A 20,679-nucleotide genomic window follows, 5' to 3' on the forward strand; every position below is an offset into this window, starting at 1 on the left:
CTGAGGTCGTAATGTGGTGCAGTACGTTAAGTCAGGGTTACAGGCTGTTCAGGTGCATCAAGCCCTCAGTTCCAAGGCAGGCCTGTCCTTCGATTGCCTATTGGCTGCCAAAAGGGTCAACCCGCAGAGTCCCCCGTCAGTCGGTACGTGTCCCTTTTGCTAGCTGTCTCAGTAGGTGGAGGGTTAGAAGGTGACTGGGTTAATGAAAAGTGAATGGTGAATGTAGTGTCTCCTGTGTATACTTAAGGGTCCGTGAGTCCCTTATGTGGTGTTGCGATTATATAGCTCTTGTTCACGCTTATAGCAATAGAAGAGATGCAGTGTTTGGCTTTATAGACAAAAATAACAAAGCCATGGTAAGAATTTGCCTAGCGTGAATTGCGGACAACAGAGTGCAGTCCCCCCCCTGCTTGATAATTGCTATGTGTAATGGTGGGACCGCGCTAGGGTATATACAATGAAAGGGATGTATCGGTCAAAATGACCCGCAGCACTAGACCTTCCTACTGTGTGCTGGTTAGTAGGCTAGTATATGACAACATAAAGATAAACCATCAGTTTTGATTGTCTGGTGGCCCTCCCCGCCCCAGTCCCCAAATACTTGTGACCGTCTGGAGTCGATCTGCAGTCAGCTGCTTTCTCAGACCGCCTCTAGTGCAGTCTGTTTTCTCATAGCCGGTGTCAGTTCTGGGTGCAAGGTTGGTGGGCCGAGTCCTATGGTAAAGTTTGTGGCATGATGAGGTGCTTTCACCCATAAAGGCCTGGGGGGGCTCTCTGCTGGGTTCGAGTTCATGTGGTGGCTTTTGCCTGTGATTCTGCAGGTGGCCTCCTGGGCACGAACTCCGGGGCATCCACGGTGTGTCCCCCTAGCGGGCGTATGTGGCCTGCGGGGTGCGCTGCTTGAGCTGGTGGGTCAGTAGTGAGGTTTAGTAGCCCCATTATCTAACGAAGTGTGGTAATTCAGCCTCCGGTATGGAGTCAGCGACTCCTCTAAGCTTGAGATTGTTTCGGCTGTGCCTGTCTTCTTGAGCGGCAATTAGTTGTTCATGTTGCAAGGTTTTTTGTTGCAGGTCCTTGATCGCTGTTTGTAGATCCAAGATCTGGTTGGTGTGGCTGGTGGAGGAGGCTTCTACTTTTCCCAGCCTTTTTGTAAGGCCCTTGATGTCGTCCCTGGTTAGGGCCACGTCAGCCGAGATCTTCCTGTGGTGATCTGCCATTAGATCCCCGATAGCCTGGTCATGGTCATGGGGGTAGGGGTCTGCGCCTACCGCCATAGTTCCCCGATGTCCATCCCCTGGCGGGGCTTGTCGGGCCTCACTTTCTAGTTTTTTCGGCCCATTTGGTTCTCCTGGTTCCCCGGGCTGTCCCTGGGTGTTTTTTGTGTGGGTTCCGATGCTGGAAATGTCACTTATTCTGCTTTCATGTCTGGAGCTCTGCGGCCATGCTACCGTTCACTCCAGGTGCTTAGCCTTGCCTTACGTTGCTCTTTTTTTTTTTTTTTTTTACTGCAAGTATTATGAGAAGTAAATGTACAGGCAATAACATGATTATACACAAAAACTAAGCTCTCACCACTTCAAACGATCACTGTGTGTTTTACCCTACAACACTCAAATATTCAAGGAGTGCACAGGTTAGGAAGTAAGTTATATTCTTTATCAGTGCTTTGCCAACGGGTGCCTCCATTACTGATTTAATTTTGTTTTTCTTGTATATACCAAAATATGTATAAAAATATAAGCACAGTAATCACAATGCCACTGTAATTGTTGGTTATGCAGTAAACAATATTGCAATGTAGTGCTATAATATAATGTTTGTGTCAGCTAGAGAGCTAAGGTAAACTGATAACACAAGATAGTGGCACACCAGCTTTATATATATCTATATATATGTATGTATGTATGTGTATATATATATATATATATATTATTTTTAAAGTCACACATGCTGGTTAGTAACTTTATATTATGGGCCCCCATTTTTTTAAAGAAAAAAAATGAAAAACGTTATTAAAGGGACACTATAATCACCAGTACAACTACAGCTTATTGTGTTTGTTCTGGTGAGTGTAATCATTCCCTTCAGGCATTTTCATGCACTGTCTTTTCAGAGATGGCCACTGGAGGTGCTTCCTGGGGCAGTGCTGCACAGTAGGCAAATTGCTGCAATATGCTGTCCCACTGCTTCTCTATGGGAAGAATTAGCTGTGTTTTGTGTCATAATGCTGTGTATGATAACGCAGAACATGGTACTTGGAAAATAGAACAATATGAAGGGAGAAGTGTCTCTAGTGACTGTCTAGTTGTTAAAAACACACTAGAGGTGTGTTTTTGGCAAAATATGACAGTAATGATAATTGTCAGTGTCTGACAATAGGGGGCAGCATCTGTGTACCAAAGTAACTACATTACGACAAGTGGTTTTGGTGCTCAGTCTGTGTCTTTAATTAACTCTGTCTTGGCAAATGGTAACCAAAGTTATTACGTATCTCTTTTTGGTGAGTAAATATGACTGAGAAGTACCTGACAGTCTCCCAGAGTGATTCATTTTGTTTGTAGTGTTTGGACAGTGACTTCACGTTACGACAACAGTATATACCTGTGTCAATTTATGTTAATTAATGTGCCAAAAATATATATTTTTTTATAAATTACCATCGCCAGCTGATGTAATTTCATACCCTCCCAGTGACGCTTAACATATTCAGGGTATGATGTCATATTTCCGTGTCCTGATCCAACACTAAATCACAAGAAGGAGCAGCATAGAGAACTATCGTTCTGTAGTGTATAAATAAGCCTTCTCCTTTACTTTAGATGTCAGAATTTGAACCCCAAAATAATTTCTTCATGGGGTCCTTCATTGTATACTTTTGCCTCTGATGTCTTTAGTCGCTAATATGTATCGACATGAATGTTACGAATATTGCAGATAAAATAAATGCAATGCAATTCATTTGCTGCATCTTAACAAAATACTAACCTTCAAAGTAAATCAATGCCAAAAAAAAATTACAATTTGATGCACCAAAATAGACCGTTAGTGTGACATTAATTTAGTTCTATTATGTATGTCTGTTTTCTCTTTCTATCTATCTATCATCTATCTATCTCTCTGTCTGTCTGTCTGTCTGTCTGTCTATCTATATCTCTCTCTGGTTAGAGAGTTTTGCAGTACGGCCAGGTGGCTCTTTGGATTTAATCAATATGACATTTTTGTTGTTGTGTAAGAATGTTCTTTAAGCTTTTAACTAGTGTCCCTTTAATTACTTATGAATAAAAGTGTTCTTAACCTACTCTACTATCCAAAAATAATTCATTCTTAAAGGGTTACCATGAGCACCATGACTATATGGTGCCTGGAGTCTGTAAGTGCAGCGTTTTGCTATGATCATCTGCACAAACTGATTTTGACCCCTCTGCTGTTTTTTGTGGGAGTAACTCTTTAAAACAACATGTGTGAAAAAGATTTAAAATTAAAGAATATCATTAAAGACAAAGTGCTTTATGAGTTATGATAGTTGTTCTGTGATACATTGTGAATACCGTAGAACTAATTTGACTGCTGGCATTCCATAATCTCACAGTTTGGCGAGTTGCATACAGGTCTCCACTGAGAGTCTCCACCAATTATTTCAACAGTCGAGCGGCATGAATAATTTAATACACTGCTTCTCAAGCAATGGTCTGTGGTGCTGGTTCATAGAACATAGAACATTAACAACCAGTCCACAGTGTCATTGTGGTTACAAGGCCCAGTGAAGCATTAAACTTCACAAGAATAATTTCACTGTCATCAGGGAGATTCTACTTCCAATATTTATCGTAAAGCTGGGTCTTTCAACTTGTTGGGAGAATATTATTTTCCTGGCTTCAGGATGGACAGAGCTATAAATTGGATAGTGGACTCCACATCAAAATGTCTAGAAAGAACACGTCAATACCAAAGCTCAGTCTGCCTTGTAGCTAGTTGGGCAATGTTACCCACTTAGTACACACTCAAGATAAACTCAGAAGGAGCTCATTGTGACTGGGTGGTCTGTATGGTTTATTATGAGTACAAATGCTTGTGGCTGCCTTTAACGCACTTGCTGTTGAACTCCCTAGAGATCCAGATATCAAGGTAATGCTTTGAAAGACATATCAAGCCAAGGTGTTACCTTGCATGAAAAGCAATATCTTTCCCTGTGTATAATATTTGCAAGGCAGAAAGGGTGTAGCTCAAGCTGTGGTCTGATGGACATCTTTAAAAAAAAAGTTGGTCGGAGGACCTATTTTTTTTTTTTTATCAGAGTACTACCTTAATGTATCAAGATGATTTAAATCTGTTGTGGGAAGGACAATTTTATTTATATATATATATATATGCTACCTTGTGACATTTATTCAAATGTGAAAGGATTTCAAATGAAATGTAGTTAGATTTCAAAAAATGTCAGGTGTTATATCGAATGTAAGACAAAAGCAAGACCAACTCTTTGCCACCAATACTTGTGTTCCTTCTCTTCCTTCTTTCAGGCTGCATGATGGTATATCACATTTTCCATTGAACGAACATATATCCAGTTTCTTCCATGGGCATATTCCATGAGGTTTTTATTGAGTATCATAGTGTGTGTTGAGGAAGGAGGAGATTAAAGGTGCCGCGTGAGTCTAATGTCGATTTTTGGCTTTAGAATATACCCTCGGCAGGCATCTTGTTATCCTATTCATGTGACTTTAGCTATTTGTACTAAAGTCTGAGTTTCAAAACAAACATAAACCATGATTTACTACAGATACATTCTGGACCATCCCTGTAGAGTATTTTTTGCTGTGGGCCAAACCAGAAAGCAATAATTCTGTCAATATAAAACCACCATATTTGTTTTAATTGGTTTAGAGCTTGCGCTTATAAATGAACATGAAATTCCCTTTTTATGTAGTTGAATTTTCAGTAAGTAAGTGATTACTTTATGTCTTTTTTTAACCTCTTCTAAGGGAGAAGAATGAGCTGCTCATATAACTTGTTTAAAACCGTGAGGATTTATCTAAGGTTTCAGTGTTAGAGATTTCTAAGTCTATTCCTCAGGAGGCATTAGCAAGACATAACTTAAGGGCAATATATACCTTAATATAGTGCTTATTTATACATGGACTATACGTTTTTTATGCATTTATAAGAAAAAAAATCCTAAACTTAGAGCACTTTGGCAACTGTCAAGGACCTAGATTCCCAGTCATATTTCAGAAAATTAATATTTTGTAGCAGTTTATCTGTAGGCTACAGACAAGTCAGTTTCTAAGGATAGTACAGTTATTGTTTACTGATACGTATTTGATATTAGTTAGTGATGTGCCACATGAAAAAATTATTTTTGGAGTCCAGTTCCTCCGGGATGCAGATCAAGGTCTAGGTTTATCTCCTTTATTTATTTATTTATTCTCCTTATTGGATGAACATTTTTTCGCACCACCTTTATGGCTAAGAGAGGATACAAACTTAAATGAGATCAAAGGAATATACTAGAAAACTCTGTTGTGATAGTTTTTTGATAGATTGACTTTCCCCATCTATCCTTCCTATATCTATCCCTCCCTTTGCTTTTGTGAATTTGGACAGAGGGGAACATACATGCATGGTGTAGGAATCCCCTCCACTCGTGCCACCACAGTGTTGGATATTTGCACAGTAGCTAAGCTGACATTTTTCAAAACTGGAAGACAGTATGGTAACTGGTCAGGCAGTCTTTTTTTGCTTGGGCTTGCACCTCTTCTGGGTGTGCGTGTCCATTTTGGGCATCACTGGGCATCACTAAGCCCCTTCAGAGCCCCGTCCACCCCATTTTAATTCTCTGATCAAGATTGTTGGGAGCTATGCTCATCCCCTTTCTGCCACCTCTTTCTTTTAAACTTTTATGTCAGTATTATTACTCTGATTTTTTTGTAGTCATCAGTTAATGTATTAACTTTTTGTTCTCCATTTCAAGAACCTTGGCTCTTTTTCCCATCGTGATTGACCTACAATTGTATTATTCATTCAATCTACTCAATCTTACTATATTCTAAATTCTACTAATTGTAAAATAATAAAGGTCCAGTTCTCGCGTTCCATTGGTAATGGTATGCAAGTTGTTTTGTATAATGAAATTGCTGCTAGTATTGTTTTAATGAGATGTGGTATATCAGTTCTCACACTCAGTACCGCTGTGAGTTGTATGTGCAATGCAACAGTTAGAACTTGGTTACAGCTGCATTTGTAACCACAGGAACATTCTGAAAACCACTGCTCTAGAACAAAGCATATTTCTAAACACCCACAACTGGTTTTATCACTTCTCAAGAACCAGGGAACCTAGCTTCGAATCCAAGTCAGACCACCTTACCAGTTGACCAGTTGTCCTAATGAGGCCTAACGATATGTATCTGCCTACCTCAAACCCTCATTGTAAGCTCCTTTAAGATATGTTGGCGATATATAAATACTAATAATCATTCTTAATGAGATAGGTATCCAATCTACATTTTCATTCTGTTTCATGTAGTAAAAAAAATAGGTTGTTTTAGTAGACAGGTGCTCTTATTATTAGTTATTGTTTATTATCATTATTGCAACAGAGAGATCTGAGATGTAACCTTGGTGATATGGATCATGGATCGGCTTTGATTGGTGTGGTTTGAACTAGCTGAATGGGAAGCACTAGTGTCTAAGCTTTATCCATGTAAGAATAACATGTGACATCCTGTCATCCCCCCAGCTGCTGCAGTCAATCTATGCCGTATCACAAAGGTCTTGAAACACCAGCAATACCACCTCACCCCTCCTCCCCCCACCCATCTGGTTTATCTGGTACATCTCAGATGTCCTTGTTAAATCTGCAAACACTGTTTCCTCTGGGTTGTTTTGCTTTCTCCTGCAAAAAAAAATAGCCTTTTGTTACAGATAAAAAATATACAGATATTAAGTATCTGTAACATATCAGATGCACTGTATAAGGGATGGTGAAGTTCCATTATAAAATGAAAGGATAATTACATAGAGAGGCCTGCCTACAGGCTTAGAATGTTGCATTTTAGCATGTTCATACAGAGTGCTTAGAAAAAAACGCCCAGGAGCTTACAATCTAAACGATATAAAACAGAAGTTGACACAAGTAGCAGAGAGGAGTTTAAAATTCACACGTGGAGATTCTATGGGGCGTCACAGAAACACTGTGATGAAATCAGATGTCAAATATAGTGTTAATGAATTGAGTATTTAATTTGATTCCGTAATAGACAACTGGAGTAGATAGAGCAGCAATTCATTTATTTAATTATATTCCCTGTCTCTAACCTAATTGTAGAGTTAAATATATATATATATGTTTCAGGCACACTTTTGTAGTATCACAATTATAAATATTTTAGTTAAAGGACATTCTAGTCAACACAACAGCTTCATCCCAGTTAAGTTGTTATGGTGTCTGCAGGTCCTGGACACTATCTTACTTTAAGGGATTAAACCATTTGTGAATGGTTTAAACCCAACTTTGTCAGACAACCTGTTTGCTCCAGGCCCTCACAATGTTCAAGCTACAGGCAGATTTATTGGCTTCAGCTTGACAAAGACCTTTTAGTAGGTCGAAACGTTGCTTTTGCTTTTTGAGCCAATAAATTTGCCTGTGGCTTGAACATTGTGAGTGCCTGGAGATTGTTTTCTTATTCATTGTTATATATATATACTGGATTTGCTGGTCCTGCCTCAGTGCACACGGTATCAAGTGGAACTGAGTGCGGTCCCTTTTACTTTGCAGCCCCAGTCCCCGGCTTTAATGAGGAAGCTTTGAACTGGGCGCCATGGATTGGCTGAGTGTGTCAGCTGATACTCTCAGCCTATCACTGACTACCATTGACAAGTTACGTATCTTTCTTGAGCATTTTTCTCGATGGAAAGTTAGTCAGCTGACACTCTCAGCCTATCACCGGGGCCCATTCTGAGGCTTCCTCATTGAAGTCTGAAGCTAAAATTGAGGAAGAGGGGATGGACGCGGTCTGAATCCATTTAAAGGGAAAACCATTTGTAAACATTTTAACCCCTTAAGGTAACATGCCTCCCAGAACTTCCAGGAATCATAGCAACTCATGGTGCCCAGAGTGTTCCTTTAATAAAAATGTTGAAACTGACACTTTGGACAGTTTCCTCAAAAAATTTCAAACTATGCCATGCAGCTTAAAACCATAAATGATCAATCTTTCTATAAAAAAAAGTGTATTATGTATTCGTTGCATTTGTATTATCCTAAATGTGTTTCATAGGTCAGCATTTTATATCTGTTCGTAGTTATATTACATTGAATCCTAAGATATAGATACAAATATATACAATGTAAATTTGGGGGAGTTTTTTTTTCCCATGATACAGAGATCACCTTTCTTCGATTTCCACTGGAAGAAAATGGGGTATCCCTCTAATAAGTGGTTCTTGATCCAAAAGAGACAGTACAACCCAATAGTTGATTTTGCTATTCACTTTGCCGAAAGAGCCGTTTTGAAAATCTCAGGAGTCTCTGTGTGAAATATGGGTAGTTACCGATGTTTGCACATTTTTATTCTAGTATCATAGTAGTTTAAATATTTAAATTCTATATAGAACGCTACATGCAGTAAATTGAGAATTTATGCTGATAGCAATTGTCTTTATTCTGCAATCTGAAAAATTTGGCAATAATATCTGTATCACTATCAGCTCCCGGGGCAAGTCTTCTGCTACTCTACTAAACACTTCTCCTAACTCTTCACAGCTGAACTACAACACCACCAACGCAAAGTATTAAAAGTATCGTGTCTAGATGTAGTATGTAAACGTATGTAAAAACGGCCATCATTTTTAGTGCTCTGGACAAACGTTGACAGATATAGCATTACGGTTAGTGCCTCAATGTATACAAGAGTTAGAAACAGGCAAATAGGGAACATAGCCATCAAATAAATATGTCAACAGGGAATATCAAAAAGACATTTAGAGCAATGAATTCCCCTTAACAACGCTCTGGAGAGCCATAGAAAGTAGTAAATGTTCTTCTGGCCGGAACCTTTGTTAGATCAACCCTCTGCACTGTAAAATGCTGGATGCTTGAGATCATAGCTACATCTTTACGTTTTGTTCTTTATTTAGCTTCCGATATACTTTGAGACATAAGAGTCTCCTTCCTGTATCTTAAATCCCAAAGACAAAAGCTTGTATTGCAGAGAGACCTTGTGTCCTTTTCTCTTCAAAGTATTTTTTTTTCTTCTTTCAATGCAGTATAAAATTCTGTGCCGGCAAAGTGCATTCTTATATTGTATTTTACTTTTTTTTGTACAGATTTCATTTTATATAAATGCTATAACATAAAACAGCTATCTCTTGCTTTTTGACTTATCCTCGATGGGAATTAAATAGAAGTAATATACTTAAATGCAGTTTGAAAAAACCACCTAGATTAAATATGTTCAGCATTTTAATCTTGTAGGTATGTTATTTGATATTTAAGAACAAAACATAAAGTAGCCAGTAGGTTGATGCAATTACTGCTAAAAAAAACCAACTGTGCGGGTTCTACTTTGGAGTGAGGTCAGGTTTGGTAACATCATAGTTTGACGCTTATATTAAAATGTGACCAGCTGCAACCTTTACATCTTCTCTTAAGGAGTGATTATCGTTGCCCTGAGGGAAAAAGTTAGAAGTGGGAAGCACAACTGAAGTCATTGTAGAAAGGAAGAAGTTATTCTTTTCCTGTTTTGACAGGAAAAGAATACAAATGTGCTTCCTGTCTTTTCTCTCAGTGGAGAATGAAGTTTTTATCGACCTTTAGACCATGCACATTTCAACATAATCAAATCGGGTAGACGTGCTTTCAACCTAAACATTTACATGTAGTTTTTCTAAAGCATATAGTAAAGTTAGTTAAAATAGAGAAATTTAAATTTGATATATATACAGTATATAAAAACATTTTTTATAAAATATATAAAATTACATTTCTTTATTTTATATATTTATAGTATGTATGTTCATGTATACCAGAATACATCTGTAGTTTCAACTGCATGTTTCTATGCAAGCTCTTACAGTTAATGCATTATAAATACCGACACACTGGGAGAAAGCACCACACTAAGATACAAAAGTATAACATATACATTCCTCGGCTGTTTTGGTCTATAGCTTTGACATCACTTTTAATTCATTTTGAATTCCCAAAAAATTTACGCTTCAGTAAATCATCACATTAGTATTGCAGCTCTTCTGAGTTTTGGCTATAACATATTGTACAGATGCAATAGAATGTTTTTTTTAAAAAAAAATGTTAATGAATTCATTTTTTACTGACTGTGAGATTATTTCACCAACGGTTAGAACTAGTGTTTTTTTTTCAAGGTTGCACTTGCATCAAGGGTTAAAACAGCAGGCTTGTCTCCACTAACCAGTGGATCAAAATGAAGAAATAAAATAGGACATAAAAACAAAATGTATACAGGTCCAAATCTGTATACACCACTGACGATTATCCGATTCCAAGCCACAACACGCCTACAAGATCACGAAGCACATACTCACCCATGATCCACATCAGCATGACCAACATGAGCTCACCATGGCTACCATCCCACACGCTAACTGCACCACAGACTCCCCCTAAGGGGACAACTAGTCCACTGTGCTGACAATCACCATAAGCGTTACACCCACTTATGATCCCCACTCTAGACATACGCTACTCCGCACCACGAACACCTCACTGCTATATGTGAAACTCATTGCAAGCGCCATTCGTGGGAGACCAGTCGCCTAACCTGGTACCGACAAACACGGATTCCACACAACATAAACACAACAACAACAAACCGATACGCCACTCAACCATACACAAAAATATTCAAACACAAGTGATCTGACACACGCTCGTACCAGCAAAGCCACCAAAGAGCGTAACCATCAACACGCATATGATGAAATAGACAGCGTAACTGACCCTCAGAAGGCACACCAGACGTACAAACCCTCCCCTATATGGGTAACGCGCCCAAAACACAGGTCTCAATTGTACCAGGGATCAAATGATGTCAGCCTCTGTGCAGGCTAATGCTACAAGGCTATTGTTGAACCAATCCCGCACCCCCAGCCACTTACCAAACATGCATCGCCGCCCCTGCGTGGGCACACTTTTCCTTACCAAATTTTATTAATGGCCTATTCAAAATGTTCTACCATCGGTTGACAAACTATAACGTCCATCTTTTTGTAAGTTTTCTATCACCTAAGGCTATTTTATTAGCCCTATGTACTTCACCATATGTGTTTTTGTTTTTTTATTCCTAGATTTCTACTATTATTTCATCCTGATTCCCAGGTTGTATCCTCTGTATACTAGTTTGTATATCATGTTTTGCTTATGCCTCTGTACTATATCTACTTTAAGATGCCCAAAGGGACTTTGTACACAGGAATGCTGTGCATCTTCACCTGCAGTACAGAAAATATCACGTACAGAAAGGCAGGATTTTGCTGTGTAATACATTTATCTAAATGGGCCATTATCGTGCCTATTTTTATGCATTGTCTGCTATGACATTTTAAAACTGTTAAAAAAAAAATTACATAAAAAATCTTGCCCTCTGTTTTGGCGCAACAATGCAGGTATTTCATGGTTACAGTAATCACTGTATACTCTGGTCTTAGTAACATTTTAAGCTATCTACAGCAGGGGCATGTGAGAAAAAGGACTACTTAAAAGTTTTATGAAATGCTAATTTTAAAAGTTTATTTTTGGGGGGGGCACGGGGGGAATATTTTTAAGTTGGTCTCTAATGTGTATTGAGGAAAAAAACAGCTAATGCTTAGTCTATTCCCTAGTTACTTTGTAGAAATGGCACTGAGGGCAGAAGTGTTAAATCTTTTCAAAAATAATGATCCTACGTTTTTAAGTTGTAAAAAATAGACCATTCCTTCAACCTTTTTAAATGGCTTTCTTTGGAATACAACTTTTGGTTTACACAAATTAAAACTTGCAGACATAAAATTCTATATTTTCACGTGTTAATAATTTGATATTAAGTTAGGAATTGAAATAATACATTTTTACGATCCTTTGATCGGAGTTACGATAAGCCCCATTGTGATGATGCAATAAATAAATAAATGAGAGGGAAGTTGATAAAAAAGCATAATGTATATTAACTGAGAACATGGCTCAAGAGGGTCTGCAACTAATTCCATCCAAAGTCATATGACATTTTTTAATATTAATCTGGAAAAAAATACAAAAGTTTTGTTTTTGTTTTAAAAAGTAAAATCATTCGATGATTGTACAATAAATTCTTGAAAATTGGATCTTTGTGCTGGTTCTGTTGTATAGTGGAGAAGGTTTTACCATTAAATAAAACTTATCAAAGCTAAATGTACCCAATAAATCTTGGCATTATGGGTTATGTAAAATACGTGCCACCTCTTTTGGAGTTGCACATGTGCAATAGAAAAATTATTGTAAGAGAAAAGATATTTAAATAAAATCTACAAGAAGTTAGTTAATAAACAAACTACAAAGTTTAGGATAAAATATAAAAAATTTTTTTTTTTTGTAGTGTACACGTTCCCTAACCACTCACTGTATTTTAAAATACTATATTTTAATGTGATCTTAATTTAATTTTGTTCACGTCCCACCACTTGGATTTCCCCCTTGTCTGTACAACTTTCTTGATTGTTTATCATAGTGTCTCTTATAGTGATGATTTGGCTACTTAATGTAGGATAGCACTGTAGTGGTGATGGTGCTTAGAGTGTTCCTTTAAACCGCCTACTGTATAACATGTCTAATAATGCCTCCTTTTAGCTTACCTCGTCAGTGTTTTGGTGCTTCTTCCCTGTAGATTCCAATATTTAAAACCCTTATCATCTGCCATCTTTATTTCAATGTGTTAAAAGGAAAACTATAGCGTTAGGAATATAAACCCGTATTCCTAACACAACAGTGCGCTAGTTCACAGTTAGTTTAGTGCCCCCCTGTTTTATAATACAAATACATTTTAAAAAATGATGTTGCTGACCTTTTTGCAGTGCTGAGATTCCCTCAGTACTGCTGACATCTCCTACACCTGCATCGTCATCAAAGAGGCGTTACTTCCTCGTTCTTGTCCAACCCAAAGCTCCTCTTTGGGAAGCAATAAATTCAGTAATTACCTGTGAGCTGCAATGTCATGTGACCAAGTTGTACTCAGTCCTTGCAGCAGAATATGACCTATTATATAATTACATATCATTTAATCTTGAGCACATAACACAGCCTTCAAGTTTGGACATTATTGTATTGGTTTCAAAGAGGGACAAGAATGACCTAGTGGTGTGCTTAACCGTTCAAGGTAAACATTGCTGTTTCAGCCAAACAGCAATGTTTTACCTTCAAGGGTTAAAACTGTAGGACCACTGAACCCAGACCACTTCATTGAGATGAAGTGGTCTGGCTAACTTTAGTGGTCCTTTAAAAAAATAGTTCAGAAAAATAAGGCGTAACATGTATCGCTTGCGAAAAGGTACTGTAAATGTTTAGGAACCTAAAATAGTAAAAAAAAAATATATATAGCATTTTTGTTGGGATATTTTAAGCTTTGGAATGTAACGCTGAGATTATGAGATCTTTGAAAGCTGAGGTTTCTTTGCTACAGACAACATACTGTACATAGAAAAGTCAGTTGGTATAACTGCGGTCAGCAGAGTCCAATTTCCAAACAATGTTAGTAGCAAATAAAATATGTTTTAACCCAGAGCATATTTCTTATATTTTGTATTTTGATGGGTTTTTTTTTTGTTTAACTCTGATGTATGTTAATATTATTTATAATACAGTAATGATGATTCTGGATTCTATCTGAGCTGGATCATTTCTGGTCAAGGTCTGATGGAAAATTCCACATATCCGAAGGCTAAATAGATGAACATATTTCACCGATTATTAGCCTAATCCATTACTATCTACCTTCCTTGCTGCACCCACTGAGAAATGTTTTCATCTTTTGGCGCTTGTGAGTAGTTCTACAAAGAGATGGAAAAAAAGACCACACTGTTTTCTCAGCTCTATTGTAGAGAAGATCAAAACAAGTAAATGAATATTGCTAGGTGTTAGAGATTAAGAATGGGGATGAATGTAAGAACAATACTGGAGCGATATTCTATGAATAGAGCAATCGGCATGAACATTCCAATGGTTCCATAGTGTTTGCCAAATTAAAAAAAAAAATCTTAAATGATTATTCCAGGCACCATGACCACTTCATTGATTTGAAGTGGTCATAGTGCTTGAAGTCTGTATGTGCTGAGTTTCGTTGTGAAACACCTCAAGTTCAGAAAAAAATGCTCTTTGTTGCCAGAGGTAACTCCACCACTGGCAGTGTCGTTAGAGCATCATTAGTACCATGCTGGCTAACGTTAGTTCTGTGCATAGTTGGCATCCGTCATCATCACACACAACATGCGGTTGAAGACAGTCAATAGCAACATAGTAATATAGTTAGGTAGTTACATAGGCTAAAAAGAGGCATGTATCCATCAAGTTCAGCCTTTCTCATATCTGTTTTTTGCTGTTAATCCAAAAGAATTCCAAAATAAATCAGTTTTAAACACTTCCAATTTTGCAACATGCACTCCTCAGTGTTGCCCAATCCCTCCCCTCTGACTGTCCTCCCTGACATCCCTCCCCCTCCAGTAAAGATCAGGCTGCCAGGAGAACTTAGCTTTGGCAGTGAATTGAAGCTATGTTTTTTTCAATTTTTCGCTGTTTTTCCCTGTGTTTTATTTATATACTGTTTTTTGGTTGGCATGACCCTTTAAATCCAGATCATTAAACATAACACCTTTTTTTTCTAACCGTATGGTTTATTGAGCATATAATTCATTATAATATTAAAGGACCACTATAGGCACCCAGACCACTTCAGCTCAATTAAGTGGTCTGTGGGCCAGGTCCATCTAGGGTTAACCGTGCAGCTGAGAAACTGCTATGTTTACATTAGGGTTAATCCAGCCTCTAGTGGCTGTCTCTTTTGCGCTTCTCACTGTGAAAATCACAGTGAGAAGACGCTGACGTCCATAGAAAAGCATTGAGAAATGCTTTCCTATGGACTGATTGAATGCGCGCGCGGCTCTTGCCGCGCATGCACGTTCAGCACTGATGTCGGAAGAGGTAGGAGAGTTCCCCAGCACCGACTGAGCCCGGCGCTGGAGAAAGGTAAGTGATTAACCCCTTCCTCCCCCTTCAGCCCGGCGGGAGTGGGACCCTGAGGGTGGGGGGGGGGGTAGATTGTTTTCCTGGCACTATAGTGGTCCTTTAATTACTTCTGAATTCCTATATATTGCCCACAACATCTCTATCAAAAAAAACATCAAGTGTTTGTGGCCAGAATGGTGCAGATTGCTGTAACGTACCCACAGATCTCAATTTAGCAAATAGATCTCCTGTTGTAACATAGTTAGTAAGCAGATGGTAACAGTAAACAGTAAAAATGACCATTGGTGTTAGTTCCAGTCTGTTTATATACATCTTATTGAATACACCTCATACTTTTTGAATAGCAGTGTGTGTTCTAAATGCTCAACCATCAATCTTACTAGTCGACAGCTGCATCAACATTATGGAGTCTCCTCCGTGTGGGACTAGATCAGTAGTTTTGCTGACTGAAGGTGGAAACAATGGTAAACCCCATCTCCACTAGTATAACTTTGGCATTGTTTGGGTTGTCAGTTGTGGCAGCTACCCCTTTGTCTTATATTTCCAATTAAGCCTCTTAATTAACAATATGTTCAAACAAGATATTCAGCGTTACAGCTGTATATCTAAAAATGTTTTAAAAAATGGCCATTTCATAATACTTTTACTTTTAAATCACACCAGTATCGCAATATTGCACTTACAAGATGTGTGTAAACATTTGCACTCACTCATGCCTCCCCTCAATGTATAGGGGTGCTTTTAGTCTCCACTCCACCTTCCGGTTCCTTGTTAGTAACCGAAAGACACTCAACTCGAACACAGGAAATGAAGATGTGGCAATTTATTCAAATCTTAAAGATATATTTAAATAGGTCCAGTCCTACGCGTTTCTTCTAACAAATAGACTTCCTCAGGGACCATAACAATAAAAACCCAATCATACTCAAAATAACAATAACCGTAACTACCCCATGTCTGTTTATACAGTGTCCATATTCTCTGGTCATTGGTAAATTCGTGAGTTCAACCTCCCGCACTTCGGCTGTCTCAGTCCTGCAGATCACCTTTCATTTGATGTAGGATCCTCGTTATCTGCTAACATTCAATGTGAATGCCAGTGATCCGCATCCCCTTTCTCCCCCCGCTGAAATGTTAGACCATCTCCATCTACTTTATGTCACATGTTGTGTCTACCTCATTACGTGTGTACGTGCATTCACTGCTCGAGATTTTACATTCCACAGATAGTCTCTATTAATTTTCTCAAAATTAAAAGTTGCTATGGGGAAAAAAATTTTTTTGGGGTGGGTAAATTCCATACGCAATTGCAAATAAGCAAAAAAATACATAATAAAGTCCTAAGACCTAATACATTATTATATATCTGACATTACATTTCTATAACTTCAAACAGGGGAACAGATGTGGTATTGGTGACACTGCGATAGAACCTTTAGATCAAACAACCCACAAAAGACCTACAAACGGGCAGCTGTTTCATAATGACTGGGTCTAACTTTTAGTGCTGTGCAATATGCGTGCTCATCAAATAATCTGAACAAATTCTTATTTTCAGGAGTTGCCTTCCTGAACATGTCCTTACATAAGCCTTAGTGTCTCAAATTATTTAATATTTTATGACAAACTTTTAAAATGATGTAATATTTTGAAAATTATTTTAATATTTTGATTATGTTTTTTTTTTTTAGATATTTTTTATATGTGATATATTTTTTTAATATTTAGAAAAAAAATTATTTGAAAACTTTATTCAAAACTATGAAATCATTTTAAAAGCTTATCCTAAAGACATTGTAACCTTTTATATCATGTCATATCATTTAATCTTGAGCACATAACACAGCCTTCAAGTTTGGAGGGTCACATTGCACGCTGGACATTATTGTATTGGTTTCAAAGTGGGTCAAGAATGACCTTCAGAAAATGCACCAAAATATTTATCACATCACTCCATCAGTGATATATTCTTATCTATTTATTTTTCTCCTGACATTTGAGATATTTTAACCCCTATCATATGCTTCCCTGTACAAATAATCATTTCTATTACATTGATTTATTTATTTATTTATAAAATATGTTACCAGGATGGATGCATTGAGATTTCTCTAGTTTTCAAGTACGTCCTGGGTCCACAAATCATTGCATTGATACAATAGAATACAATATTACAAAAAAATATACAATATACAGTTATATAGTTTTCTCTAATATTCATAATGTCCATGATATATTACATTACTATTTACATTAGAATGTTTACTACGTACATACACGAACAATGTATTTAGTTTGACGTTTTGGTAATGAGTACGAAGGCTCCCTAAGCTGGGTGGGATTAACGATCGGGCTGTAGGCATGTGGGAGATGCCCCTTTGAATGGTTGCAGACCTGCTGACTGGGTTTAAAGTGGTTACATAATCCCATGGCATTACCAGCTGGCATTCCCACATTCACTGGGGTGGCAGTTGGTTTTAGATTGCACTTGGAATGTAACCATATAAAACAGGGTTCTAAACTGCAGACAGTGGAATTTTGTGTTTCCTTAGAAGTTTAAACAAATGCTAAATTACTTATCCTATACTTCTGTTAGGTATACTGCATTGCATCAATATAAAACACTTCATCTACTCTATTACAGGAAAGGTTAACCCTTTGAAGGTTAGAGGTATGCCCTCTGCAATGTTTTGTAATTCATTAGCGACTAATTTGATATTGAAATGGTTCAGTGGTATATATTTATTTTGTGTTTCCTGCAAAATGTATTTTTTAAATACTTCTGTTCTCATCACATAGAGATTGTGGTATCAACTTCTGTAGGTAAATAGCAAAATGTAGACAAAAAAGTATAGTATAGTAGAAAGAGTGTATAGTAGAAAGAAAGGGCACGTTTGATCTACATTTGTCAATCTGGTTATCAATTTTCCACAATTTATATTTACTGTTTAGTAAATAATGTGTTCTGTTGCAGAGTCCTGCTACAGGGATTTTTAAATGGTCTATATGGTTTGTGACTAGTAAGATAACATATGAGTACGTTTTCTTGGCAAAGTGAGACCGATCAGTGTTCCAGGAAGATTTCAGTACTTACAATTTCATGCTGACATCTGTACTTATCTACAAAGACCTTATACTACTTAACAATACATAAGTGTCGTAATGATATGGGCATAGGTTATTGTGATTCCGTTATATCACAACTGGCCTTACAAGTCACCTGTCAAAAAATATTTCTAATAATAATCCTTTGAAAAAAAAAATATTTTATTGCTAAGAATTAATAATAAATGTTTTTTTTTGCTAGTAATATATACAGACAAACACTTTTCCATAAAAAAGAACAATATATACAAAGTAAAAATATATATACTGGACTCCACAACAGCCGACATTTTCACAGAATTATTGGATTTATCTTGCTCGAAATTTGGAAAGTATGACGCCAGAAGAGGATGGTGATGTTAGAAGTGGGTCCAGTGAGGTGGAATGTGAGTGATGTGATTTATATCACTTGATGCACCCCAAGCTGATAACAACACCTACCTATCCCCGCGATGGTCTGTTTATTTAATGAATCGCCCAGAATTGCTGTTTTCTATGATTCTTACTGAAAAAAATTTGAACAGTTGAAAAGTTGTTGGTGGGACAGGATTAAGAAAAATGTCTGCTCACTTGCTATAATTGAAAACAATAACAGGGCTTTTTACTACAGTTAGAATTGCTGGGAATTCAAAGTTAAACAAACGTGTTTGTATTCCTTACCCTATAGTGTTATAAGCACTATTTAGCCCCCCAGTCCTCTCTTACCACCCTTAATAAGATAAATACTCACCTTTATTCCTGTGCCGTGGCAGATCCGCCCCACCCCCGATCTACCTCATTGGCTGAGATCATCAGAATTGACAATCTCATCCAATCCATTGTTTTACCAGAACAAAGCATTGTATTGGCTGAGACTGTCAACTCTGATGACCTCAGCCAAGAAGGCGGGGTGGGGGCAGAGTCAAATGCTACATTGGACATTCAGTGCAACTCTATGGGGAAAGTTCAGCGTCTCCATTCGCCTGATGACTGCCACTAGAGGTGTCCCTAGGCAGCAATGTAAACACTGCCTTTTCTCTCCAAAGGCGGTGTTTACAAGAAAATGCCTGCAGGGACAGTTTATAGACACCATAACAACTACATTAAGCTGTAGTTGTTCTGGTATCTATAGTGCCCCTTTAATTCAATGTGAATTTCAAATCTGAGACATCTTTAGTCAGAATGGAAGCATAGTTTACTTGGAGAATTCTTCCACTTAAGGTTTTAAATTGAAATTTCACTTTTAATTTCTGACCATCCTCTCACTTTAGTGAATATGCTAATGCTAATACTGAAAATTGACATGTCTTGCATAAAAATAACATTTACCGAAATTTTAAGATAAGATTGATTTTTTATTGATTTTATGTACACTTAAGATTATCAATAATCAAAACTAAAAAAAACAAAATCAGTACAGAGCAATGCTTGGCACAGAAATTCATTTCAACCCACAGTTTTTGAATGTTGTCTTGCATTCTATGTTCAATACAAATTCAAATTCACAATTATATTCTAATCTATTTAATTGTTAGAAGGAACACATTGTGTGTATCATTACTCTATGCATAAATGCGCTGCCACCAATCCATGTTACAAACCAATCACCATAACAACCTGTTCCTGTATCTGAGCATGGCGTTCAGACGTTGCAGTATTCTTAGTTACAGGAACGCTTCCAAAAAAATATACATATTTAAGTATCTAACTGTTTTGTACCAAAAGAACATATTGGTTTTTCTGGCTTAGATGCAAGTTAGTCATTTAAATATGGGTTTTATGTCACTCGTTCAATGTTTTTATATTTTGAGATATTATAGCTGGTTTATCGTTTTCTCTTTCATGCAGCAGGAACTGTGGTTGCATAAAAATATATTGGTTATTGTGCTTTGAAAAGCAGGTGCTCACATTGGGTTTTACAGGGACACATAGTATAACTTCCTATCAATGCTATAAGATTTTTAGTAACCTCAATTCTTAACCACATAGTCTATTTTGAATGATCACACAGTCAGTGTTGTTGTACAGTACAAACCTGTCATTTTGAGCCCTGGAACATTAATCTGATAATCTAGTTCCGTGGTTCACATATCATATTTTCCTGTGGCCTTCAGTAAGCACACATCCAAGCTGTGGTGTCTGTGTTAAAAAATTGAATATAAGACAAACTCAGAATGGCAATGGTCAAGTGTGACCGTGTGTGGCCACATTTCAGAGGTCCTGGTTTAGATAACGATTTCAAAAATATAAATTGATACGTTAGTTTCACTGTTAACCCCTCAAGGACACAACTTCTGGAATTAAAGGAAATCATGACGGAATATTTCCGTCATGTGTCCTTAAGGGGCTAAATAGACTGCTAAGTCATT

At 37.4% G+C, this 20,679-nt stretch overlaps 1 protein-coding gene across 6 annotated transcripts in view; it reads left to right on the plus strand.

Annotated features, from left to right (window-relative positions):
- Positions 1 to 20,679, plus strand: part of MEF2C (myocyte enhancer factor 2C) — a 246,571-nt gene that overhangs the window by 130,980 nt on the left and 94,912 nt on the right. The gene's annotated exons all lie outside the window — the stretch shown is intronic.

The sequence above is a fragment of the Pelobates fuscus genome, chromosome 5, assembly GCF_036172605.1.
Source record: "Pelobates fuscus isolate aPelFus1 chromosome 5, aPelFus1.pri, whole genome shotgun sequence".
In the NCBI taxonomy this organism is placed as follows: domain Eukaryota; kingdom Metazoa; phylum Chordata; class Amphibia; order Anura; family Pelobatidae; genus Pelobates; species Pelobates fuscus.